The sequence below is a fragment of the Acomys minous genome, assembly GCF_964271855.1.
Source record: "Acomys minous genome assembly, chromosome: 1".
In the NCBI taxonomy this organism is placed as follows: domain Eukaryota; kingdom Metazoa; phylum Chordata; class Mammalia; order Rodentia; family Muridae; genus Acomys; species Acomys minous.
The window spans coordinates 100204724-100231802 of record NC_140483.1 but is presented as its reverse complement, the minus strand read 5'-3'; the positions used below and the strand labels follow the sequence as shown (position 1 = coordinate 100231802).

General features: G+C 37.5%; 1 long non-coding RNA gene across 1 annotated transcript; it reads left to right on the top strand.

Moving 5' to 3' along the window:
- The first annotated feature begins 513 nt into the window (after positions 1-513).
- Positions 514-27079, top strand: LOC311600614. Its single transcript, XR_014780289.1, has 5 exons — positions 514-719; positions 14729-14804; positions 15234-15351; positions 26543-26616; positions 26968-27079. It is a non-coding gene; the product is annotated as an uncharacterized lncRNA (long non-coding RNA).

The window sequence follows — 27079 nt, the reverse complement described above, 5'->3', positions numbered from 1 at the left end:
TCACATTTCTGGACTATTTACAAATTATAGCTTAGGGAAATAATTTCTAGTCTATGGAGAGAAAATGCGGAATATTAATACTTCTAAATATTACAGTGAAAAGTGTTAAATACCACTGCATTCGTGACTAGAAGAACAAAGCCTTACTTTAAGTTGGTTATGGAAAGAGAGAAAATTAATTTCTATCTTCAGACTGTAGACAGACTTGAATAGTGTATAAGTATGAAATAAAAGGGGAAAGACACTTAACTTTCAAGCTCACTAAAGTTAGATCATCTGATTTCAGCTTTATGTAACATGAAGAAGCCATGGAGGCCAGTTGTTCTGTCTTTTGATAAAGGAAGCCCTGGGTTTCAATGTCAATGTGCACACAAGTTAATTGTGAAAACTTTCTCTGTACAGTGTTTGGTAGTTTATACAGTACTGCACAACCAATCAAATTACAGATTATTACTATCCATGGATGCTTATTTTTTAGTGATACTTCTATATCACACCTCTCCGTGGGTCAGAGACCATCACAAAAGAGAGAGTGGAAAGACTGGAAGGGCCACTTGGTGAGCACTGCAGAGAAGCAACGCCTTCTGAACATGACAGAACAACTGCACTCATGATCTTACCGTGGCTGTGGTTGCCTGCTCAAGACCCATGAAGCTGATCAATAGTCTAGCATTGGGAAGAGGGTTCATGTGTTTTCACCTCTAATGCAGGATCTGTGGGTAAGTTAGTCTTGTCCATTCTTCTTAACTTCATTCTATTAATTTAGCAGATCATTATTCATTTCTTTACAGAATTGTTGCAATAGCCACTGAGTGTATCTCAGCTCTTCTCTTTCTCCATGTCTTCATGCTGTTCCCTGTGGAAACACTGTAGCAGCACACTAGTCTGGTCATTCCACTCCTATCCTTTCTTTTGTGGTTTCTGATTTCCTTCAGGCTATACACTAGGTGTTCTCAAGAACTCTTTTTTTGTAAACTGTTTCTCTTAAAAATTGAAACTAGATTCTTTATTCATACAATATATCCAGATTATAGTTTCCATTCCTTCTTTTCCTACTTCCTTCTCACATCTCTCCTCTCCAGATGCATGCCCTCTCTGTTTCTTATTAGAAAAGAATAGGATTCTAAAAGATAACAACAGAATATGACAAAATAAAATAAAACAAAAATGAAAATATTTTCATACTAAAGTTGTACAGTAGCAACTCAACAGGAGGAAAAGAGTCCCAAGAGCTGGCAAAAATCAGGGACCCATTTGTTCTCATAGTTAGAAGTCCCTTAAAAATACTAAGCTAATATCTATCTATCTATCTATCTATCTATCTATCTATCTATCTATCTGCAGAGGCTCTCTAGACCCATGTAGGCCCTGTGCTTGCTGACCCAGTATCTGTGAGTTCATATGTACCTTGTTTAGTTGATTTTGAGTGCCTTGTTCTCCTGGTTTCCTTTATCTCCTCTGACTGTTAAAATCTTTCTGCTTCCTCTTCCTTGGTATCCCCTCAGCTCTGAAGATTTTATGGATACCTTCAAATTACAGTCTCTTTCATAATGCCTGGCTGTCTCTGTATCTGTTCCCATCTGCTTCTGGAGGAAGCCTCCCTGATCATTCCTGGATAAGGTCATTGATCTATGAGTATAAGAATATCATTAGGAATAATTTTATTGGTTTTTTTTTAGACCAGTATTGTTTGTTTTTATCTTAGGTCTCTGGGATGTCTTCTCTCTAGCTCTAGGTTACTCAAGCATTGTCAAGTTTGGGTTCTTTCTTATGGAGTGGGCCTTAAGTCAAATCAGACAATGACTGGCTACTCCCACGAGTTCTGTGAGAGTCAGAGGATAACTGGAGTGAATCAGATTCTAGGAATCAAAATCACCTCCTTATTCTTGGTTGCAAAGTCCAGTAACTGGTAAGCCATTTCTCTGGCTATAACTTTAATTTTCTTTAAATCTGAGAGATGTAATTTACTTTCAAAATGCTTAATATCACCTTATTAGTAAGACTACAGTTAAAAACTTAACATTATCATAAGATGCTATCAGTATAAACAAATTGATATTTAAGGATTTCTTTAACATTTGAAAAGTATGCCATGAGCAATTGGTTATTATCTTTACATTCCATATTGTTCCTTAAATTCTAAGTTAAGAAGTGGTTAATAATCATTGTAAAAGAAGATTTAAAAATCATAAAAACCAAATTGAGGCCAATCTATAGAACTTAGGGTGGATGGAACGTACAAGTAATAAATTATGTCAGTTTCAGTAATTCCAACGGCTCTTTGATGTATTTGTGTCCCACTGACAGCCCATCTGGGTGCAAGTGTAAGGAAATAAAGATTATATATACAATTACAATAGCCTGCTCAGATATGCATTTGTATGCACACGTACACAGAGACTGAGTATGCATATTATTTCAGCAGTGGGAAAAGAGTGTGCCCAAGTCATATCTAATTAAAATGAAACTCCCCAAAGAAATCTGCATAGTATTAAATTCTAGTTTTTCATATGTGTAATGAAAATTAAATAACTAAATTAGTATACACACTCTGGAGTTCATCTATCCATCAAAATAATTGTTTTTCTTCCTCTTTATTACATTAGTAATCAGTCTCTAGTAAGCAATTGACCCACCCTCAGCAGCATGTGTGCATGGAGTGTTTCATTTTCCTGCCACGAACCAAGGGGATTTATGCTAATTGAGGGCTCATCACCTAGTCAAACCAATTAATATATTGATATTGCCGAAGACTTTTGTAGATTCTGGGACTGGTATCAGTTTAAAGGGCACAGGTTTCTAGATAACCGGCAAAACGAATCTCTTCAAAGCATATATCAGTTCCCGTTTCTCTTTATCCATATGATAAGAGCTCTGTTAGCAGAACAGTATCTTTTGTTTGAATGACACTGTGCCCGCTTAGCTAATGTGAAGGTTAGGGGTAACAGGTTTAAGATTTTATGCTGCATATGTCCAGTTCAGTCTCTGTATCCAATGGCCTCAGCACAGCAGTGTGGGCATTTTGGAAGGCATGGTTGTTTGTTGTGCTGATGTTTGCTTGTCATTAGAATTTTGGAGTGTTTAACCAAGGATCCCTGTCTTCTACTGGTGGATATCAGTAAGACCTCTGCCACCTAGTTATGGCCATCAGAATTACCCACATGCACTGCTACATGACTCCTGCAAATGGAACAAAGGCAACATTCTTCCAATTTAGAACCACTGCCACAGACAATAGCATCTTCTGCCATTACCTCATTAATTGTTATATTTCTGGGCAAAGTTTATACTCATCAGACACTTAAGTATGATCTTTCTGTTTATATCACCACTTGGGTTTAACTTGGGTTAAAAATATATATGACATATACAAATACATACAAACATAAATGTGTATTTTTATATGATGTTCAATTTGAAGTACATGAGAAAGACAAGTAAATTTTTGTAACCAAAAGTCCCATTTTTAAAAATCTTTTTTTATCTGTTCCTTTCCATATTTGTCTTCGTATTTCTGAACAGAGAGTAGCAGTGGTTCGTGGACTTATATTACAAATAAAAGGCTTTGGCTTATTGAAAACAGTGGAACAGTGAAAGCACAAATGCAAAGGCTGAGAGTAAAATCTGGCATAAAATTTTGTGAAGGTAAATAGTTGTTAAACCCATGTATTGTGATGTCATGGAAGGCAGACAATGCACTTCTAGATATCTATAAACTACTGATACTATTGTAATTGCTATAAACATATATTTAATAATTAAATATAAACTTAATAATCTTTAATATATATGGAAGACTAGTCTCTTTGTAAAGGCCTTGCTGCATTCTACTTATACTAAATTGGCAGGGAAATGTATATATTGGGTTCCTAAATGTAAAGAAAAAAAAAATAAAAGTGACTCAGTTTCACTGACTGAAAGAAGTTGGCTCCTAATTGAGTCAGCCGAATTTTCACCTAAGCCTCTAGTTTCAATAGGGAAGGAGACAAGAGATTATAAGGCAGGATTTAAAAGATCTAGTTTTCCAGATTTAGAAACCATGCACAGGATAGTTATGGTTTGTGTTTATGCCATCCTATATTGATCAGTAGCAAAGTCACTGAATTCCCATTAAGAGTGTGAAGCAATTAGATTAGCAGAAAAACCACAGGCTTGAGTCACAGAAGCTCTGATCAGATCACCTCTTAAGGATTCCCAAATTGCAGAAGTAGAGAATGCTGTGCTTTTCTCCACAGTGCTTACCACATCCAGGTGCCTGCAGCCATACAGGAACTACTGTGGGGGAATGAGATTTTTGTGGTCTCTATCTAGCAGAATTAAAATATCACAATGCTACACCATACTTTTACATTTTACAAAGAGGAAAATTAAAGCCAGTAATTATTCATTCTGTTGAACTCTCTATAATGGACACACAGACTAGAAGGAAGCTTGTCTTTTTATTTTAATTTGTCATTATTGCATAAAGATAGGTCTGTAGATCACACAGAAATCCTGCAATCTACGTATACTAACAGAATTGAATTTGGGAACACACATAACACAATGACTACTTCAGAGAACAACATGACAGCTTCAAGTTATCTCCCATTTTGGAAATGTCAGCAGAACTCCTGGCCTTTGTAATACTCACTATGCAATGAATGACACTGAGTGAGACACAGACATCACACATGCTCTTTCTGGGATGTGCTATCAAGGCTCCAAATGAGCTGCTTTCCTCTGGTTGAAAGGAAGGTGAAGCAGGAAGCCAGGTTGTACAGAGAATGAGGAACAGCCTTAAGGAAACATAATATGAGACTAAGGATCCTTGACCTTGATGCTATTGTTGGAGGACAGACTACATTAATTCTGAGTTTCAAGTATGAGGTAAATCACTTCACTCTTTCATACATTGCAGTTAAATTTTTCTCTGTTATATTCTACTAAAATTTTTTTTATTTTTACTATATCTCTACATTATGGAAGATTTCTTCACAGTCTTGAGTTTTGCATCAGTTTGTACTTAACCAAGAACCAAAACTTCCATGGTCAGCCCTTTGCGTGTACCAGATAAAGTTACTGCACTTTTGAACATACACAATTTCACCTTGAAAGGACTTTTGTTTTTTCCTGAAGTTGGTGCATGGGGTCCCATGTAGGAAATTTGACCATTAGTATTTGTGGCTTTGAGTAAAAACGAGGTTGGAAGCAGGCTGTCCACTGTCTGTTTTTATTCTTTCACATTTTCTTTCAGTTTTAGGCAGTCTTCTATATGATTTTATTACTCTTTAACCCAAGACCTCTCCTTTGTTCCTCCAATTTTACACTTGCAATGTTTGAAGAATAGAATTTTGTATGATATAGAGATTTGAAGCCATTCAAAAGACATTTCCAGTTTTTGCTAAACCTAAACATCCAGCTTCCCCATATATTGCACAAATCTCTTTTGGAGTTCTCTAACCAGACACATACAAGAAGAATTCTGGGAAATGTAGTTCAGTCTGTCATGTTGACAGATTACAAATCCGTAGTGTCAGATCAAAGAAAGCTAAATCTGTTATGTCTTGGGTCCTGGTTAATCTCTGCCATTCTCTGCTTCTTTCCCTGATGTCTTTAGAAAAACAGAAGGCAGACCTCTACCATTGCATCATGCAAATTGTCTTACATTCCAGCTTCTGGTTGGGCTTTGGCCATGGGAGGACTGCCATGAGGAGTGAGCAAGCAGTGAGTCGGGCCACAGAAGTTATTTCATATTACTTACCCGCCTGCCTGGGATCTCTGCAGGGCTGCATTTCATAATGTCCACAACTGCTGTCCAGATGATCCTTTTCAAGTTCCCAGTTCTTTGCAATTCTAGAACTCATCCTTCAAGTTACCCTTCAAGTCGAGGATGATGGAGATCTAACTTTTCTGTCACTTGAAGTCCATAAACTCTTGCAGTGCTGAGCAAACGAGTGCAAATATATGCTTCAGTAAATGATTACTGAAACCTTTTAAAGTGTCAGAATAATCATTTGTCATTTGTTTTTACTTCTTTTTCTCCATTTCATGGTAACTTTCAATAAGATATGTAAGTGTAAAAACTGGGGATATGAGGAAAGCCAATAAAGTATTTTTGGTAGTCATATGTTTTAACATTATTTATCATTCTACTATTTTTTCCTCTGTTTTTAATCAGTTGTTAGTAGTATTTGAACTTTATCCCCCACTTTAAAAGATAGACAGCAAAGATAGGTGGTTACCAATGTGCTTTACATTTGATCCCAATTTTGAAACAGCCAAATTCTACATCTCCATGAAGTTTCATGTTGCAGCTGAAACTGATCACATTGACCAGTTTGGGACCTAAACTGACTCTCCTTCCTCATCACACACAACTTTTGCCACATCTACTTTCACACACTAGCATTGTTTGTTTATTGCCAATGTTCCACTCTCTCTCTTTCTTTCTTTCTTCCTTCTCTTCTTTCTTTCTTTCTATCTGCCACAGAAAGCTTTCATTAACTGAATTTTATTTTAATTGCTAATGACTTTATGTTACATCTTCCTTCATTTCTGAGTCTTGAGAAAATAGTTATACCATGTTTTAGTTCAGCTTTAAAGTTTTAGGAGTTAGAGTATCTATGACTTTCTCCTTGTTTTGGTTTTGTCTTCACAGGCTTTAGCAGATTGATTCACATTGTAAAATCTCAAGATAGTATATTGGGCAAGGCAAAAGTCAGAGAAAACACTTGTTATCTTCTGTGCTCCTCCAAAGGGCTTGTATCACTTCTCTAGCTCCATCCCTTGATGAACATGGTATTGTCTTCTATGCTGTAGCAGGCTCCACTGTGCCACTGCTGCTGTCCTTGGTGGTCATCCCGTGGTAGTGGTGTCTCCAAATTGCTGGAATCTCTGGTGCAACTAGACTGCACCAATAGCCTCTCTTGGTCTCTTTTGATGGTGCCAATTCCCAACTTCTTTCCATGACCCTATGAATCTGGGGCTTAAACTGCAATGAAGCTGTTCTTTCCCCCATGGCCACTCCTGGCCTTTCACAGTTGCCAAGCTCTTTTTCATGACCCCTTCATGACTTCATAATGAGTACCACCTGGTAAAGTGTGTGGTCCAACTTTGGCCACCTCTGGGACTCAGCTCTGTGTGATGATTCAGAGAAAAACTTCTAGAAAATTTTACCTCAGTGATAGTGGCCTTTTATTAGTCACTGCTAATTTCTTAGCTCCAGATGACCAGCATCAATTGTCCCAGTAAAAGCCAAGATTTTACCTCAGTGTTTTAGGTATCTTGCTAATGACAGCCAGTTCTTCAACTTCAGCTAAGAAGAATCACAAAATCTTATGGAGACATTTTCTCAACTGAGATTACCTCCTTTCAGATTACACTAGTTGGTGTTAAATTAACACAAAATTTGCCACGATATACCATAAAACTCCTTTCCTATTAAAGTCTTCTTCTGTTTTTTGTTAGACAAAGGACAGAGCTGCCATGGCTAGTAGTGGCTGTAGTAAGCTTTGATTTGTCTGGCATCTTAGCTTTCTAAACTGTCCACACCTCAGGCTAGAAAAACCTCCATTTCTGTCAAGGACTTCATTGTTCCTCTATTTCATTTTTATAAAACAGTAGTTAAGTATGTATACTCATAACTTGGGTTTACTTAAATTTGAAATCATTTTTTGATCTAATAGACAACAGTGTGTATTATATAGGTTAAAAATCACTTAAAAATGTCCAGGTTTATTTTTATTTCTGTTCATTTTTATTTATTCTTTCATATATAACATCCCCAAAGCAGTTTCTCCTTCCTCTGCTCCTCTGAGTAGCCCCATCTTTCATCCAGTCCTTCTTCATTTCTCTTCAGAAAACAGCAGGCCTCCCATGTGTATCAACCAAACAAGTCATAACAAGTTTAATCAATTAAATAAAATATGGGTACAAACTCCCATACCAAGTCTGGGTGAGGCAATCCGGTAGGAGTAAAGGGGTCCCCAGAGCAGGTGAAAGATCAGAAATACTCTCCTCTGCCACTGTGACACAAGACCAGCTACACAGCCATGACATATAAGCAAAGAGCTTAGTGCAGACCAATGGAGGCTCCATGATGGTTGGTTCAATCTTCAGGAGCCTTGCTGAGCCCTGCTTACTTGATTCACTGGGCTATTTTGTGGTATCCTTGATCCTACTGGCTCCTACAATCCTTCCTCCCTCTCTTCTATTAGGTTCCCCAGGGTTTGACTTGCTTAGCTGTGGGTCTCTGCATCTACTCCCATCAGTTGCTGGATGAAGCATCCCTGATGATGACTGGGCTAGATTCTTGTCTAAACAGGTAACAGAATATCAATCTAGTAATTATATAAAACCTCATGATTATATTCTGAAGATATGTTATTCTATTTTTAAAAAGTCTCCTACAACACTTTCATAGGATTTACATCTATATTTGTTTGTAGATTGAATTGAAAATCTGTGACAAGCAGGAAAGTAAAGACTTTTTTTTTCCTTTTAAATTTCCATACTTATTGCATAATATGGAAAGGAAATTGGGAAAACAACATAGAAAACTACAAGTAAATTCCATATATGATAATTGAATCCTATCAACTCTGATATTGAGTCATTTATTCCTTACAAAGCATTTAATAATTTGTTGTTTAGATATTAAGTTTACCAATGCAATTTGTTCAAATTGCCTATAAATACCTTAATTTCTTTTCTGATAACCTTGTAGGTGAAATTGTTTGGCTAAAAATTTCTGAAAAAATGCAAAGCTCCTCAACACTTTAAAAAATATATACAAGTAAGACATTCTTATACCTAATTTATTGACTAAGATCTCAACCCACAATTAGATTGTGTATTTAAGTCCTTCCTATTTTGTTGTTTCACTAATGTTTACATGACTGTAAAAGAACAATAATGATATTTGAGAAGCTGGATTTGGAAAACATTATCAAGTGAATAAACAAATAAATTTTAAAATAAGGGTTGTACTAAGCTATTGCAAATCTCATCATATTTCAAAACTTTCATCTATTCAGTTTATATCAAGAGGATTCATTTTACATATACAGCAGGCTAAATAATGCAACCCTGTTCTATTTTGAGCTGAGACTTTAACAGGAACATTGGCAAGGATGCAGTCTACAAAAAGCTACATGTGTTTAAGTTAATTATAGGTATGTGGTTAAAGAACTCCAGGGCTTTAAAAAGATGTTGAACCAGCAAATAGTTGATCTAACTATTGCTAAGTCTTTGAAATTTATAACCCCATTGGTTTTACTTTCCCAGTTCTATTTTTTGAAATTTCAATTTTTCTACATATATAGAAACACACATACTACACACACACACACACACACACACACACACACATGTGTAGTGTGTGTGTGTCTATGTACAGTTTGGATTTTAAATCAAAGTGTTCTAAATCATAGTTTTTATACCATTTTCTGTACCACCAAATACGTTAATTTTCCCAAGTCTCATTTCTACTTTTTGTTGTGTCTGTGTGCATGTGTGAACCTGTGTGTGTGTGTGTGTGTGTGTGTGCGTGTGTGTGTGTCTTATTGCTTTTAGCTTGGGCTACTGTAGGCTTAGATTTTTTTCAAAACCTACTTTATTTAGGGTTGTTAAACATTTCAACCTCACTTCTAACCCACCAATGAGAGGAATGAGAGAAAGAATGTTAATAGGAAAAAGTTGTTGTGGACTGTTTAGATGTAGTTCCTTAGGCCAATTTCATTTTGCGTTGCCAGGATAACAGAAGTCCAGTTCAATAGTAAACACTAAACAGAAACACAAATCTGTAGTGGTGGTGTGATCCAGCAGAAATAGCAAGGCTCTGCTGAATCAGCATGAGTCAGTGAAAGCAGCCAGAATCAGCCAGAGTACCACAAGAATTTCTCTGGAACATTTTTCTCTGTGAACTGAAGACCAGCAAAGACTAGTGAAGAAGTGCAGCACTACATGGAAATGTAAAAATGTCTAAATGTCTGTGGGTTTCTATGTATAGTCTTTCTGAACATGCCCTCTCATATGTCTGTTTTCAGCAAAACATCACCCTCTCTCTCACAAGACAGTTTTTAGAAAAGCATCACATGGGACATCTGAGTTTCTAAAGAAGCCAGAAAATTCCACTCAGGTTACATATATTCTCACATGTGGGCATTATTTACATGAGCAGGGACAATATACCAGCGGCTAACCAATGAGAAATCTGACTCTCCTCCAAATACTACTATCATTAAGTGTATATGTATTTCCTCGACGAGACTTGTGGCCTTTTGAACAATCACAATGTGAGGGGTTGAGTTTTATACAGTTCATGTAGAAGTCACCACTACTGATGTCAGTCCATGGGTACACTATCCATGTCATTTCAGAATAGAAATTTACAGCACTCTTCTCCAACCATCAGCTTCTCCAACCATCAGTCTATCTGTCCCCATTTTGTGATATTTCCTGAGCATTGGAGGGTATGAGATATATATATATTCAGCTTATACAAAATGCAGTGTTGGTCAGCTGTAAAGAATATGCAATCACAAACATAGGGGAGGGGAGTAGGGGTAAAGTGGGAGGGAGGGAGGGATGGGAGCATACAAGAGATGGGCTAACAATTGAGATGTAATATGAATAAATTAATAAAATATTAAAAATATGCCATGTTCAAGTAAATGCGTAGGACTGGAAAACATAGCTAATTAGATAACTCAGGCCCAGAAAGACAAAGGCTGCAAGTTCTCATATGCAGAACTTGACTATTTCTAAGGAGGTTATTCACTTTTTCATCTTTAGCAAAAGATTTGCCACCATCAATATGCTTCTAATGACTCCTGGTTTCTAATGACTCTGAAAGACTGCTCAGCAGTCTTTCTCACCCTAGTTACATACTAGTCTCATAACTTCTAATTATTTGTATCTTTTTCATCAGGCTTACTAAGTATTTGTAACCCAGCCTATCATCAGAACTACCTGCATTTTCTTCCTCTGTGCCCTGGTACGGCACCCTGCCAGGGTAAAGTGGTAAAAGAGCAAGTAACAGAGTCCATAGCAGAGCAAGTTCCTGCTTCCCTTACTAGGGAACCCATATGGAGATGGAGCTGCCTATTGCCTACATCTGAACAGGGATCCTAGATCCTCTCCATACGTGGTCCTTGCTTGGTACATCAGTCTCTCCACACCCCCTGGGCCCCGATTCGTTGGCTGTCTTGGTCTTCCTGTGGTGCTCCTTCTCCTCGATACTCCCACTCCTTCATAAGACTTCCTGCACTCTCCCCAAAGTTTGGCTATGAGTCTCAGCATCTGCTTTGATCCTCTGCTTGGTGGAACTTTCAGAGGACATCTACGGTAGGCTCCCATCCCGTTCCCTCTCTTCAACCCCTTGCAGTGTCTATTCTATTTGCCCTTCGGAATGAGAATTGAGCATCTTCCCTAGGTTCCTCTTTGTTACTTAGCTTCCTTACGTCTGTGGATTCTTGTTTGGTTATCCTCTATTATATGGCTAATATAAGCCTATAAATGAGTATATTGCATGTTTGTCTTTATAGGTCTGTGTTACCTCACTTAGGATAATCTTGTCCAACTCTCTATATATGCATGCAAACTTCACAATGATCTGATTTTAATAGCTGAATAGTATTCCATTGTGTAGATGTACAACAATTTCTCTATCCATTCTTTCATGGAGAGACATCTGGATTCTTTCCAGTTTCTGGTAATTATGGATCATGCCACTACGATGAACAGAGTTGAACAAATGTCCTTGTTGCATGGTGGAACATCTTTTGGGTATATGCCCAGGAGTGGTATAACTGAGTCTTGAGGTAGAGCTGTTCCCAGTTATCTAAGAAAGTGCCAAATTGATTTCCAAAGTGGTTGTACAAGTTTGCACTCCCACTGGAAATGGAGAAGTGTTCCCATTTCTCCAATCCTTGCTAGCATGTGCTGTCACTTGAACCATTTGCTTAGATATTCTGATAAATGTAAGATGGAATCCCAGAGTCATTTTAATTTGCATTTTCCTTGTGACTAAGGATATGAATCATTTTTTTAAAAAGTGTTTCTTGGACATTTGATATTCTTCTGCTGAGAATTCTCTTATAGCTCTGGACACCAGTTTTTAATTGGATTATTTGGGTTGTTGGTGTTCAATTTCTTGAGTTACTTTCATATTTTAGTTATTAGCCCTTGGTTAGATGTATGGTTGGTGAAGATCCTTTCCCAGTATGTAGGCTGTCATTTTATTGTGTTGACAGTGTCCTTTGCCTTACAGAAGATTTTCAGATTCATGAGATCCTATTCATTTATTGTTGCTCTTAGAGCCTGAGTTGTTGGTATTCTATTGAGGAAATTATCTCCTGTGCCAATGAGTTCTAGGCTCTTCCTCACTTTCTCTTCTAATACATTTAGTATTTCTGGTTTTATGCTAAAGCCCTTGATCTACTTGGACTTCAGTTTTTTGCAGGGTGACAAATATGGATCTGTTTGCATTTTTCTGCATGTAGACTTCTAGTTAGAGTAGCATCATTTGTTGAAGGTGCTGTCTTTTTTCTATTGAATGTTTTTTTTTTTTTGTCAAAAACCAAGTGCCTGTGTGTGTTTATGTTTATTTATGGGTCTTTAATTCAATTTCATTGATCGACCTGTCTGATTCTGTGCCAGTACCAATCAGTTTTTATTACTATTGCTCTGTAGTACAACTTGAGATCAGGGAGATACCTCATGAAGATCTCTTTTTCTATAAGGTTGTCTTAGCTATTCTTTGTTTTTTATTTTGCATATGAAGTTTAGAATTGTTCTTTTAGGGTCTGTAAGGAGTTGTGTAGGTATTTTAATGGAAATTTCATTGAATCTATAGATTGCTTTTAGTAAGATGGATAATTTTAATATGTTAATCCTACCAATCCATAAGCATGGGGGATCTTTCCATCTTCTGATATCTTCTTCATCTTCTTTCTTCAAAGACTTGAAGTTTTTCATATAATTCTTACACTATGTTGGTTAGAGTTTTCCAAAGATACTATATGCTTTTTATGTCTACTTTGAAGGATGTTGTTTCCCTAGTTCCTATCTCAGTCTGTTTGTCACTTGTATACAGGAAAACTACTGCTTTTTTTGAATTAATTGTGTATTCAGCCCCTTTGCTGAAGCTGTAAGAGTTCCTTGGTAGAATTTTTGGAGTCACTTACATATACTCTCATATCATACATGAATACTGACACTTTGATTTCTTCATTTCCAATTTATATATCCCTGTGATCCCCTTTAGATGTCTTACTGCTCTTGACTAGGACGTCAAGTAGTATGTTGAAGCAATAAGAAGAGAATGGCGGGTCTTGAACATCATTTCAGTGGAATTGCTTCAAGTTTTTCTCCATTTATTTTGATGTTGTCTATAGGCTTGTTGTATATTCTTTATACTATGTTTACATTGTGCCTTGTATCCCTGATTTCGCCAAGACTTGTTTTTCATCATTCAGATGTTTTTATAAAACGACTTCATTATAAAAGTTTTTTTGAAAATTAATTCTCTAAATCATCGAGAAATCTACATTAACAAAGATATGCCCTGTGCATTTTCTAATGGCACTTATATTTTCCAATTAAAAACTTTGTTTTAAATAAAGCCATAAATACTCCATGAGGTTATTCACTATGTTTACAAATGTTTATGTAATAAGAAACTTTGCCTTAAACAAGTGTGCATTCCCACCAGCAGTGAAGGAGTGTTCCTTTTTCTCTACATCCTTGCCAGCATATGGTGTCACTTGAATTTTTGATCCTAGCCATTCTGATGGAATCTAAGTGTCATTTTGGTTTGTATTTCTCTGATGAGCATTTCCTTTTTTTATTATTAATTTATTCTTGTAACATCTCAATGGTTATCCCATCCCTTGTATCCTCTCATTCTTCCCTCCCTCCCATTTTCCCCTTATTCCCCTCCCCTATGACTGTTCCTGAGGGGGATTACCTCCCCCTGTATATGTTCATAGGGTATCAAGTCTCTTCTTGGTAACCTGCTGTCCTTCCTCTGAGTGCCACCAGGTCTCCCTCTCCAGGGGTCATGGTCAAATATGAGGCACCAGAGTTCGTGTGAAAGTCATACCCCACTCTCCACTCAACTGGAGAATGATCTGACCATTGGCTAGATCTGCGTAGGGGTTTAAAATTTACAGCCTGTATTGTCCTTGGCTGGTGCCTTAGTTTGAGGGAGACCCCTGGGCCCAAATCTGCCTATCATAATCTTCTACTTGTAGGTTTCTAGGACCCTCTGTATCCTTCTACTTTGCTATTCTCTCATGCTTCTCTCATATAAAGAGCATTTCTTTTTAAAAATATTTTATTCATTTATTTGTATTACATCTAAATTGTTATCCCATCCCTTATATTCTCCCATTTCTCCATCCCTCCCACTTTCCCCCTACTCCCCTCACCTATGAATGTGACTGAGAGGGACTTACTTCCCCTATATATGTTCATAGGTTATCAAGTTTCTTCTTGGTAGCCTGCTATCCTTCCTCTGAGTGCCATCAGGCCTCCTCATCCAGGGGACTTGGTCAAATATGGGGCACCAGAGTTCATGTGAAAGTCAGACCCCACTCTCTACTCAACTGTGGAGAATGTCCTGTCCATTGGCTAGACCTGGGTAGGGGTTTGAACTTTACTGCATGTATTGTCCTTGGCTGGTGCCATAGTTTGAGCAGGACCCCTGGGATCAGATCTGCCTATCATAATGTTTTTCTTGTAGGTTTCTAAGACCCTCTGGATGGAACTAGAATTGATCATAATGAGTGAGTTAATCCAGAAGCAGAAAGACTCACACGGTATGTACTCACTAATAATTGTATCCTAGCCCAAGAAGCATGTCCCATGAAAATCTTCACTTACCAGGAGAAAATAAATGCAGTAATCAAAAGTCTCCCACCCAAAACAGCAGGGGACAGATGCTTTTAGCATACAATTCTACCAGACCTTCAAAAAAAGCTAATACCAATACTCCTCAAAGTATTCTAGAAAATAGAAACAGAAGGAACATTACCAAACTCATTCTATGAGGCCACAGTCACCTCAATACCTAAACCACACAAAGACCCAATAAAGGTAGGTAATTTCAGACATTCAAACATTGATGCAAAAATACTCAGTAAAATACTCACATTTTCTCATGGGATATAGGAGTATTTAATTTGTTTACCTGATCTAGAGATCTCATACTGCTCTAGCTTTTGTTATGTTTTTACACTGTCCTTTAGCCATCTGGCTGTCTCTGGTGTTAGTTGGTGGTTCCTGGTGCCTGCTGGAGATCTCTGTGGTTGGGGAAGTTCCCTGGGAAGGAAGCTGGATGTTTCCAAAGGAGCCCTCCTCAGATTGGTAGGTATGGTCTCTGACTGGTAGGTGATTCTCAAGGAATTACTTGAGGCTCTCCTCAGATGTATTTTCATTAGGCTTGGTGGTGTGGGCTCCTCAGGAGCCTGGGAGTTCTCCTCCATCCAGGGGAAGTCCTGGAGGCAGGGACCCAGCTAACAGCTTTCTTGCTACAAGGTTAATGAACTGAAGCTGCCCAGACACTGCTCAGACACTGTGCTTGCTGGGTGCAGCCATTTTGGAGACTCTGTGAGCTCACATATCTGGCTAGTTTCCTTAATGAGATGGGTTGCATTTTGGAGTGGTGACTAGGGCTATTTCTATGGATCCTGGGCATCAGATTGCCCAAGGTTGGAGCCACATATCCTGATACTAGGAAGGTGTCCGCCCATGGCACACTAGGAGTGTGTGGATGGCCAGAGGCTGAGACTGTGCTCTGGCATGAATCCAGAGACTTTTTCCAGGATTAGCAGGGTGACCTGAGTTTATATCTGATTGTTTCCCTCACCGTAGGCTTCCTTCTCACCTGGGAATCACAGACCCTGGAGTTCTAGGGTCCACAGCATGGCCTTTTGGTAACTCTGCAGTTGCCACTGTTCTGCTGCTCAGATACTGTGCATGATAGGTGCCACCATCTTCTATATAGCTTTCTTAAAGGCAGAAAGCAAATGTCTCATTAATATTTCTAAGCTTGAAAAAATATGTATTATGTTTTATAATATTATATAATTGATGTAAGCAACATTTAAACATTAAAACATTTATTCTTATTGAATATAGAAAATACAGATTTATTTAGTAATAAGTACTGGGCTGGAGAGATGGCTCAGAGGTTCAGAGCACTGACTGGTCTTCCAAAGGTCCTGAGTTCAATTCCCAGCAACCATATAGTGGCTCACAACCATCTATAGTGTTATCTGGTGTCCTCTTCTAGCCTGCAGGTGTACATGCAGGCAGAGCACTGTATATATAATGAATAAATAAATGAATCTTTTAAAAAACCTGTGAGTAATAAGTACTATTTTGAATTAGTACTGATTAGATGAATAGAAAAACCTATTCTGCAGGTTTTGTAAACGACTAAGAATTGAGGTCAATATCACAACAGTCTGTAGTTTGAAAATGAAGACAAAAATATGTAAGCATTCATTTTTAACTTAAAATTTTTTTATTAATTTATTCATATTACATCTCAATGGTTATCCCCTCCCTTGTGTCCTCCCATTCCTCCCTCCCTCCCATTTTCCCCTTACTCCCCTCCCCTATGACTGTTCCTGATGGGGATTACCTCCCCCTGTATATGCTCATAGGGTATCAAGTCTCTTCTTGGTAACCTGCTGTCCTTCCTCTGAGTGCCACCAGGTCTCCCCATTCAGGGGACTTGGTCAAATATGAGGCACCAGAGTATGTGTGAAAGTCAGACCCCACTCTCCACTCAACTGAGGAGAATGTCAAAAAAAGCCCAGGGCCAGATGGTTTCAGTGCAGAATTCTACCAGACCGATACTCTTCAAGCTACTCCAAAAGATAGAAATGAATGGAACATTACCAAATTCATTCTATGAGGCCATAGTCACATTGATACCTAAACCTCACAAAGACTGAACAAAGAAAGAGAATTTCAGACTAGTTTCTCTTATGAACATTGATGCAAAAATACTCAATAAAACACTTGCAAAATGAATACAAGAACACATTAAAGATATCATGTGGGAAAGATTAAGCTTTGTCGCAGGTGGAAGCAGTCTTGGCGGGCTTTACCCTTGGGGCACACCATGAATACCTTGTGAGAGACTGTTTGGAGCCTTCCTGGGCTTGGAATTCAGGAAGCCTACCTAGGAACCCCACTGTGGCTATTGTTTTCCTAATTGACCCTGGAAGGGAGAAGGGACCGCCCTTTGCATATGACTGGGAAGGTGGGGGAGAGAAAAACAAGAGGTAGAAGGAGGGAAGGAAAAGGCACGGAGAGAGAGGAAAGGACCGGACCAGCTCGTGGGACTGAGACACCTAAGGACCCGTCCTGCCGAACGGATTCCAGGAGGTTTTAATCTTCTGTCCCTTTAACCTTTTTTTCCTTCTTGTATATGCTAGTTGGGTTGTATAATAAAGTTTAATTGTTAATAAACTGAGCCAACAATATCACTCATCATTTTTAACTTTTATCATTGTTTATCATAATATTCATACAAATAGAGGTTTGACAGATTTCTAGCCCTTAACTCCATAAGCCCTCTCAATTCTGTTCCTATAGCAAAACTAGGATATAGATGGGCAAGGAAGAAATAGAAATGATTGGGTAAGAGTTTCCCCTTGCAAGAAGTAAATATAAGCCCCATCCCTTCAATTCTTAAGCAAAAAAAAGTATACTAAAACTTTTGGTTTATAGTTTTCATAGCATAAAATCAAGCAGACAACACTGCTGTGTTACTTGAGAAATCTTCAAGCATTAGATTTAATAGACTAAGAACCAAAAAATAAATGCTTGATTTTTAATCTCCATTTTAAAACTAAGCATACCATATCACTATCATTTGGATTTGCCATAGAATAATTTTAGAAGTGACATCAACTTACAATTAAATGTCCAAATGTATTCTGCAATGGATTCTTGTTCATTATATTGTTATTTTACTACATTATATTTATAATTTAGCTTCACATAGTGCAGTGGAATCTGTAGCTTCAGACTTACCCATTGGATCTAATTTGAATATTTTGAATGGTGTTATTTGACTCTTGAGCAATAAACCTTATATAAGGAGCAAAATTCTTATATAATAGCTAAGTTTCACAAAACTCATGTGTTGCTTTTATTATAATAGCTAAATTATTTCCCCATAAATATCCCCAAGTATATTTTTAGGCATTACTGTAGAATTTATATATATTCTTAAATAATCTCTTAAAGGAATATAAAAAATTAAAGAAATTTGGGTCATGTGAACATAAGTATTATGAAGCACATCTATGTTTTAAAATCAGAGCATATAAGATGTCAATGGTTTGGCATGCTAATCTAAGTGGAACATAGAAATGTGATTGTTGTGCTTTGGGTCATGTTTAGTGTTTAACCAATTGTCAGAAACATTAAAATGTAAAATGCATATCATTTGGAGAAAATAAATCAGAATGTTAAAGCAATTCTGTTTGCAAAATAATTTAAACTTACTGGTAGAGTTTAATTGCATCTTGATGGTCCAGTTGTAAATGTTATTCCTCATTGTTTTTCTACAGGATTGTGGGTTTTTTTATGTTTTATTTTTTAATTCCATGTTTACTTTTTTATTATACCAGTAAGGGTTTTATTTTCTTTATATGGGTTCTTCCTTGAATACTTGTCATCTGCAATTCATTTATCATTTAATTCATAAACTGTTTGTAATAAATAAGTAAAGTCGCTGCTTGTTCAAGGCAAGGCTCTATGACTAGCTATAGTCAATGACATTGTATTTATGTGTTAGGAAACTGAAGAATGGTGAGATTAGTTATATATCGTAGTTATTGTGAATGGTGCTGAAACCAAACAGATATGTGAGAATGTCTGTTGATATGAGTTCAATTTAGGTTTATATTTAATAGTGAGATTATGAAAGAAAGCAGTTCTATTCTTTAGTGTTTAAGGAAATTCTGAGCATTTGGCATAATGGTAACATTAATTCAGCTAAAGTCCTTCTATAAGTAAACACATAAAATGTGGTTTATGCATATAGGATACAATAAGAAACAAGTTCATCATCCATGACAATACAAAGACTTGGATCACATTGTATAGGTAAAGCATATAAATGAAAAAAGTACCATGTCCTCCCAAATCTTTAGCTCTAGAAGCTATAAAGAGAATAGTAGCAAGTGGAGCCTGGGATCTTCTGGAAGTGGGGAGGGAAGAAGTTTTTGGTCAATGGGCATGTGTTATAGTTAGATGGTACTTGGAATGATCATATTTAATATGTATTCATCATAAAAAAGAAATAATGAGTGTTTAAGGCTGCAGGCATCATAAATAATCTGTTTTGATCATCACACAAAACATGTGTAACTGAAATATGTTATCACCATATTATAATAATTATATTTTGTGTGTCAATCAAATATCTAAAAGAACAACAAAAGCTTCAAACAATTCTGTGTTGCCCCTTCAACATGGCTGAAAATGATGGAAACCTCATGTCAAAATTGGTGTACATCATGAAATGACTGGGGCTCCTGAACCAATGGGATCCTGCACTTATATCTATATGTATAAGAAATATATACCTGATGTACTCTAAATCATTCAAGTTTAAGGTTTTATTTCTTTGTATTTTCACATCTATATCCATGGTTTCTGCCTATCTCCCCCAAATTTTCAGTTTATTCATTATCATACATGAAAACTGGTTAAAAGAATGTCAGTAATAGTTAATTAAGTTTTGGATTGTAATTTGAAATCATTATTAGAATCCAGTGCCACACTTGACACATGAGTCTATAGTTCATACACACACACACACATACACACACACACACACTCACTCACTTTTCCAAATATTCATTATCAACCATAAAATGTCTTTGGTTCTTCAATACCATGGGATGACTCATCTTTTATTTTGAGCTAAGGGACTGCTGGAAGCTTTTGGAAAGATTATGGCATAACCTAAATTATGTTCTATTTAAATAACTATGATACTATGTGGAGAGTTGGCTAAAAGATAGCAACAGTGATTGGAGGATTAATTGACAATCATGATAAAACCTGAAAAAACCTGGAAAAAGAGGTAGACATAAAAAATGACAACATTGTGATTGTATTTTGACCATCAGATTTCTGGGTAGTGGTGACACATACCTTTATTCTCAGCACCTAGGAAACAGAGGCAGGCAGATCTCCATGAGTTAGAGGTCAGCCTGGTCTACAGGGTGAGTCCCAGGATAGCCAGGAATACACAGAGAAACCCACTATTGGAACACCAAAAACAAAACAAAAGAAACCAAAACAACAAACAAACAAACAAACAAAAAACCAAACATCTGATTTTTTACCAGGGTAAATGTAGTGTTGAGAGAATGATTAGATTAATCAACAATAAAATGAGGTTTGCAACATGAACAACTAAAAAAGGGACATTGTCTTTAAAGAAACTGAGAGGGGCTGTAGAAGGTGCAGCTTTTGTGGAATATCAGAAATCTTTACTAGATCCATCAAATTTAAGGTAAAAGTTCTTGAAACTGTGGTCTTGTAATTCATAGTAAGTCGAAGAAGATATATGTTCATGTTATGATGCCATAAACTGAGTGGTGCCATAAGTATAAGTGACTGAACCCTAAAACATTTCTAAGTGTAGAGGCCAGAGATGAAATAAATTGCCATATGTTTACATATAAATTTGTTATAGTTTAGATAATCTGGTTATATTAAGAAGTACACACACACACATTAATGGAAAAAAGAAGACATGAATTTAAATAATAGATGGGGGTATACGTGAGAGTGTTTATGGGTCAAAGAGAAAGGAGACATTTTGTAGCTAAATTATAATCTAAAAAGTATCTTAAAAACTATATATTGGCAGAATATTTTGAATGGACTTTTGTGGTTCTCCTCTTCCCTGGGGGATTGATGGCCACCAGCCCACCAAGGTACAGGGCTTGGAAGGCTATAAGCATGAAAGAGATCAAACACTCTATGAACCACTTTAGGAACTTTACTCAGGGAGAAGCTAGGCTACATAGCGTTTGGGGGGCTTCCAAGATAGGTGTTCATAATTGTTTGAAACTAGGCACTTTCAGGATGCTTGTTTTGCATTGAGTAGCACACTCTTATTACATGAGTGGGAACACAGTACCTGATTATCCTAGAGGTGCAGGGAGGGGAGAGCTAGCAGGGAGTTGTGCTGAGGGTCATATATTAAATGTGATTAGGGACATCATTATCTAAAGACACTCTCCAGATGGAGTCAGGCAGAGAGCAGGAGGCCTTGCTGAGGAGAGGGAGTCCCTAGAATCATGCCATGGCCCGACTGGTAGTGATTTTAGTAATGCTGGTAAACTGTCTCTGGAGGAACTGTATAGCACAAGAGGAAAGCATCAAAATAAAACAAAGCACAATTAGGAGGATAATTCAGGGTAGAAGGTAGGAAAACAAGGGGTTTAAAACCAACAAAACTGTTCAGTGGGTTGAAATCTCAATAGTAAGTGTGTACAGAGCTTTGAGTTTTGTTTGTTTTGTTTTTTGAAGGGTTAACATTGGTTTCAAAAAATTTTGATACATTCACATAAAAATTACAGTCCTTCCACAATATTATGTAAATGCTCATGATCAGCAGTTATTACATCCTTTTGTTTTGGATCAAAACCCCAGGAAGAGAGTTCATCTGACACTGGAAAATTTCAGGGCTTCCATCTGTGGATGTCATCACCTGGTAAGCTTGTTTCAAAAGTCCCTAGTCAGGTGTGTCTGGACGATGACAGCTCTTGTGGTCCAGGCCAATCCAAGGGGCAATCACAGGTCCAGGGAGGGATACCTTTCGTCTTTGTCTGGTTTATAGTAATTTTCTCTTCCTCATAGAGATAGACCTGTGAAATAATCATAAGGGAGCAGAGATCCCTGGCAGGGGTTGTGTCAAAGAAAGGTAATAATTCACAAGTTAAGCTGGTAACAATTTGATTGACAGCGCATCACATGAGACTCTTAATCTCAGGGTCATGGGTTTGTGCCCCATGTTGGGCACCACCTGTAGGCTCAAATTGCTTAGCAATTATATTTTGTTATGAACTTATTAAATGAGTGTACATCGCTTATAATCCAACTAGTCTAAATAATAGAAAAAGGAGACTAAGGAAAACAAGAGATTCTCCTGGTGTAGTCAGCAAGATTTTAGCAGACTAACAATACCATCACAGTTGCTACTGGAACCTGGAGCAACTGGAACGAGGAATCTCAGCAGGAGCCCAAAGTCTTGAAGCATTCTCTGGAGCAGTTCTCTTTAGGAGCATCTCAAAGTGCATGGATGAATAGCCAAAAACCAAGTCCTAACAAAAAGCTTCAAGCCAACTGTTTTGGGGCTTATATATATATCTTCTCAGTCTATTCAAGGATGTTTTCCAGCTGACATCAATCAAGCCATGCTCCACTCTCCCAAAGTGGTTAGACTTCCAAGTGAAAAAATATCCTGCTCTCTCACATCTAAGTGGTAAACATCCGGCTCTCTTCCCCATCCCACCCTTGGGATCAAAACAAAAACAGGTTTATCTCCCCTACACATCAGTGGTCCTTTGGTTTAGACCTATAAGGGAATTAGAGAGGTGGAGTGGACATTTTACTGAAAATGGAAATGTCTGGCAGGTGAAACAAGGTAGGATTTTTGTGGTACTGGGATAGAGAAGGATGGTATTAACCATTACTGCTGTCATCAAAGGTCTACTGCTAGAAGTGCAGAAGAAACAGTTAGAGGTGTTAGGATGGGTAAAGAAGGGAAGGAAGCCATCAATATGTTGACTGTTATCATGCTTTTTGTTGGCATTATTCTTGAACATTTTGTGGGCAGTAAAGAAAGCAGGGGACAGGTGTTAGAGGGATGTCAATCCTGGTCCAGAATTCTTTATCATTTATCCAACATGTTTAAAATAGTTAAGGAATCAAACATCATGTTAATTATGTGATTATATAAATAGATTTTCTGCATGTCTTGGTAACCTCTTTGAATCTGACTGTATAAGGTACGAATGCATTAAAAATTAAGTCTCTGGCATTAATCCTGCTTTAATGAGAGAAGTATATCAGTTTGGAGAGTGTTAACTATTAGGATCTTTTGATCTTGTTTGTTTTTTTTTCCTGTAAAACAATATTATTATGAGTTTTCACAGGCTTTGGTCCTGGTAAAACACTAAGGAGGGAGATTAAGGCATTAGTGTTAAGGACAGCCATAGAATGGCAGAGCAGAAGGCTTCACATATGATTTCATTTAGAAAAATTCAGAGGTTTGAAGGCATCTAAGGTATTTCCTTTCCAATGTCTAGTCTCTCCCTATTTAAAACATGTTGTATTAGACTGTGTTGTAGCCATAAAGGCTTGGGCCATGGACGATGCCTGATAAGAAGCAGTCCAGATATCATGGGTATAATCCGTTTGTCATGGTGTTCATGTTTTAGTCCCTGGTATGCTTGCTCTTCTTCTGGGATCATTTTTACCAGATGAGATTGTTTGGGAGCATTGCTTTTTGTAGTGAGGGGTCTATTATATTTTTGTCTAAAATGGCTTATATCATTAGTATAAATTCTGGAAGAGTCTCAATTGGTTTTTCTTTTAAAAGGGCCAGTAGAGATGCCTCTCCAGATCCTGTGGACAAGAGAGTTAGGTGGTATCAGGTCTGTAGTACATAAGAAACAATAGAGAGTAAAGCCTGCAGAATTTCTGGGGAGAAATTACCTTGACCAAACATTTATTTATAATTCTAGTTTATTAATTGAGCAAGAGGGGTGTCCTTGCTGTAGTCCTACCTTTTGATTATATACTTTATTTTTTCTATCCTGCATTTGAAACTCAACTCTAACTTTGGCTTCCCATTGTATAAACAGGGAGCTGGCAAAAGAAGATCAGCATAAATCTTTCCAGTTATGAAGAGTTAAATGTTTTATGTTGAGATTTTGTTAAATAGATTTTGTACATGGAGCATGAACTCCATCCTCTCAAACAGCTTGTTGTAGCTCTTTTAGTTCTGTTGTCTGAAGAGGGTACTAGGCTAGTGAGTATTGTACTTTTAAACATAAAGTAACAGGACAAGTTCCTATGAGTGGCAGTCCTGGGACTGAGGTAGCTGAGGATAGTTGCTCTTAGTCTTTGTGATTAGAAAACTGCTTTATAGCTATGGGTGGAGGTGCCTCAAGCAGAGGTGGGGAAGGGCTTATCTGAGTGTTATTAGGAACATTGGTCTCGTTTCCTTGGTCTTTACCCTCTGCTCAATGAGGAGTCAGGTTCTTTGTAGTCTGTGGACTGTGAAAGCTCTAAAGGGGGCCAGGCAAGAAGGGACTAGATAGAAGAGGAGCGTTGTGGATTGGAGAGCAAATTTGTATGATTAAATCAGTTGCTTTGCTTAAGATCATAGCTTTATTAAAGATAGTTAGGTCAACTATTGGACAATGGGGTCTTCCTCCTTGTTTAAGTCCTGTCCTTTGTTTTTGTGTGTGTGTGTCTTTTCCCATGGTGGATCATCTGAGGAGTTTTTCTTTTGTGTGTGTGTGGGGGGGGGCTGTTGTTAAGCATTGTCTAATCGTGGCTATTACTGGGATGAAGGAGAGAAGCAAATTATAGCCTTTCTGAGCCTCTTTCTTACAAGTTAGGTAAGCAACACTTGTCCAAACATCTGGGTCTGAAATATCTGTTGATAGGACCCAAGGTGTAAATTGAAGCATCTCATTTCAGAACTGTAAGCCATCTTTCTGAGAGATTTTTATGTCCTTTAGATTTAAGTAAATCTCTGAGGTAGCAAATTTGGAGATCTCTTTGAAGTGAGGTTAATTCCTCATGAGTAGAAAAGATGGAAAGTGCTATTAGAGACTTTTAGAGTCTCCAGGGAAAGTTTAAGTTTTCAGGGCAATCAGCTCAGGAGAGTGAGAAGCCCTAATGAACACAGACATATAAAGCAAAGAAAGAAAGTGACTAGTTTTTAGCATGGGACGGCTAGGAAGAATTTCACTGCCTATTGCCTATGGTGGGGTGGGTGGTTGGGTGGTGGTGGTGAGGGTATCACAGACTTTTAGAAGAGCCTAAAGTCTGAATTCCTTAAACACTAGTTTCTCTACCCACTTCCCTCTGTGATAGGGGAAATCCAGACTCTTAATTATGGTCAACCCTTCTTAAAGAGGGATGCTTACCTTTCCTGGTCTAGTCCAGAGTCCTATGTTGGGCACCAGCTGTGATTCTCCTCTTCTCTGGGGGGGCTGATGGCCATGGGACCACCCAGGAAAGAGGAACAGAAAATGAGATGAAGGGGTTGGAAGGTCATAAGCATGAAGGGGATCAAGCACTCTAGGAACCACTCCAGGGAGTGGTTTACTCAGGGAGAACATCCTAAAGGTGAAGGGAGGGGAGTGCTATCAGGGAGCTGTGTCAAAGGCCATATATCAAATGTGATTAAGGGCATCTATATCTAAAGACACTCTCAAGATGACGTCAGGAAGAGAGCAGGAGGCCCTGTTGGGGAGAAGGAGTCCTCCACTTAATGCTGAGCTCAGAATGCCTATCTGGACTGGAAAGACTGCAATATTAAATGGCAGTGTTCTTCTAACTGACTTTGCAGAAGAAGTTCCAAAAGGGCATGGTGCTTCGGAGACTATATTAAAGATAAAGAAGCTAGATGAATAGAAAGATGGCTCAATATGTAGAGACACTTTTGACCATTTCTATTGATATGAGGTTACTCCTCAGAAGCTACATGGTAAAAGGAGACAATTCCTGCAAAGCATCCACTGACCTCCACCTATTTTCTATGGCACACACACCAATCCCTTTCTGTCATATCAATGAATAAATAATCTTTCTAAAAACTGAAATAAAGGAAGAATTTTTAGCTGACAATGATTAAATATTACAGATATTTTTGATTGGTGAATAATGATGAGCTCTTAGTAGTGACTGATTAATGATGCTTCTTCTGAATTAGTAGCATCAGCTTTAATTTAGGTGATTCAATAGAACATGAATGAAGAAATAGAATATTACTCCATATAAACTCTTTCAGAGTCAAAAACTATCAGCCAGAAATGAGTAAGCTGGAGAAAGGAATGGGGTAGATTTTGCCTAATCATATTTTTTAAGTAATTGTCTTAATTTTAAGTTTTATTTTCTTTCATACTGATAGTAAGATTCTGTAGAAAGGGAAAATGAGACACTGGAGAGAGAGAGAGGGAAAAAAAAAGAAAAACAAACAATTATCAGTGTGTACGTACGAGGACTTTCTTACCTTTGAGCACTGAAGTTTTCTGTAAATGTAGTAAGTTCAGTTATTGGAAGTCCACTTATTTTTGTTTCTATGTTCTCAATATAGATAGGAAGACATTAGCTAAGCTATAAAAATAGAAAATTGTGGGCTTGTAGGTGAGAAATAGTCTAAATAAGTACAGCATTGCTCCTAGGTAGGCTGAAGGGTTTATGTAAAGTTTTGATTATAGTAAACCAGCAATCATGATGTTTATTTTTCTCATATCATTTTCATTTTCAGAGATACTGAACTTGATCTGTCAGAAAGTTAGCTGGATCTTTTGTTGTTAAACATATAGAAGAATGTTTACTATGGTGAGTTGCCAATGCTTCATATTAGGTGATCTGTAAAGAGGAAGAGAAGTGAAAAACAATGATTCAGTTATAGGATAAATGGATTCAAGGTAAATTGAGCTAGAACGGTGGTTGATTCCGAGTATGGTAAGATAAGATGTTACTACCTGAATTATAAGTTCATGGATATGTACATTAAAGAATTTAAGAAATGAGCATGTTGGATTCTATGTGAGAACTGAAACCACAGATAAGTAGAGCATAGAGTATAGTGGCTATAAAGTAGAAGTTCACAGCTGGGTGTTGCATGGTTTCAAGTAGTTGAACATTATTGGATAGTATCAATGAGGATTAAAATCTTCCTATTTCTAGGTCCCAAGGTAGAAGAGATCAAAGAAGAAGAGTATTATATAAATGAATCAATGTCCTGGGAAAATCAAATTTCAGGGGGATAGGCACTTTTATGAAAGTGGTAAGCTGTGAC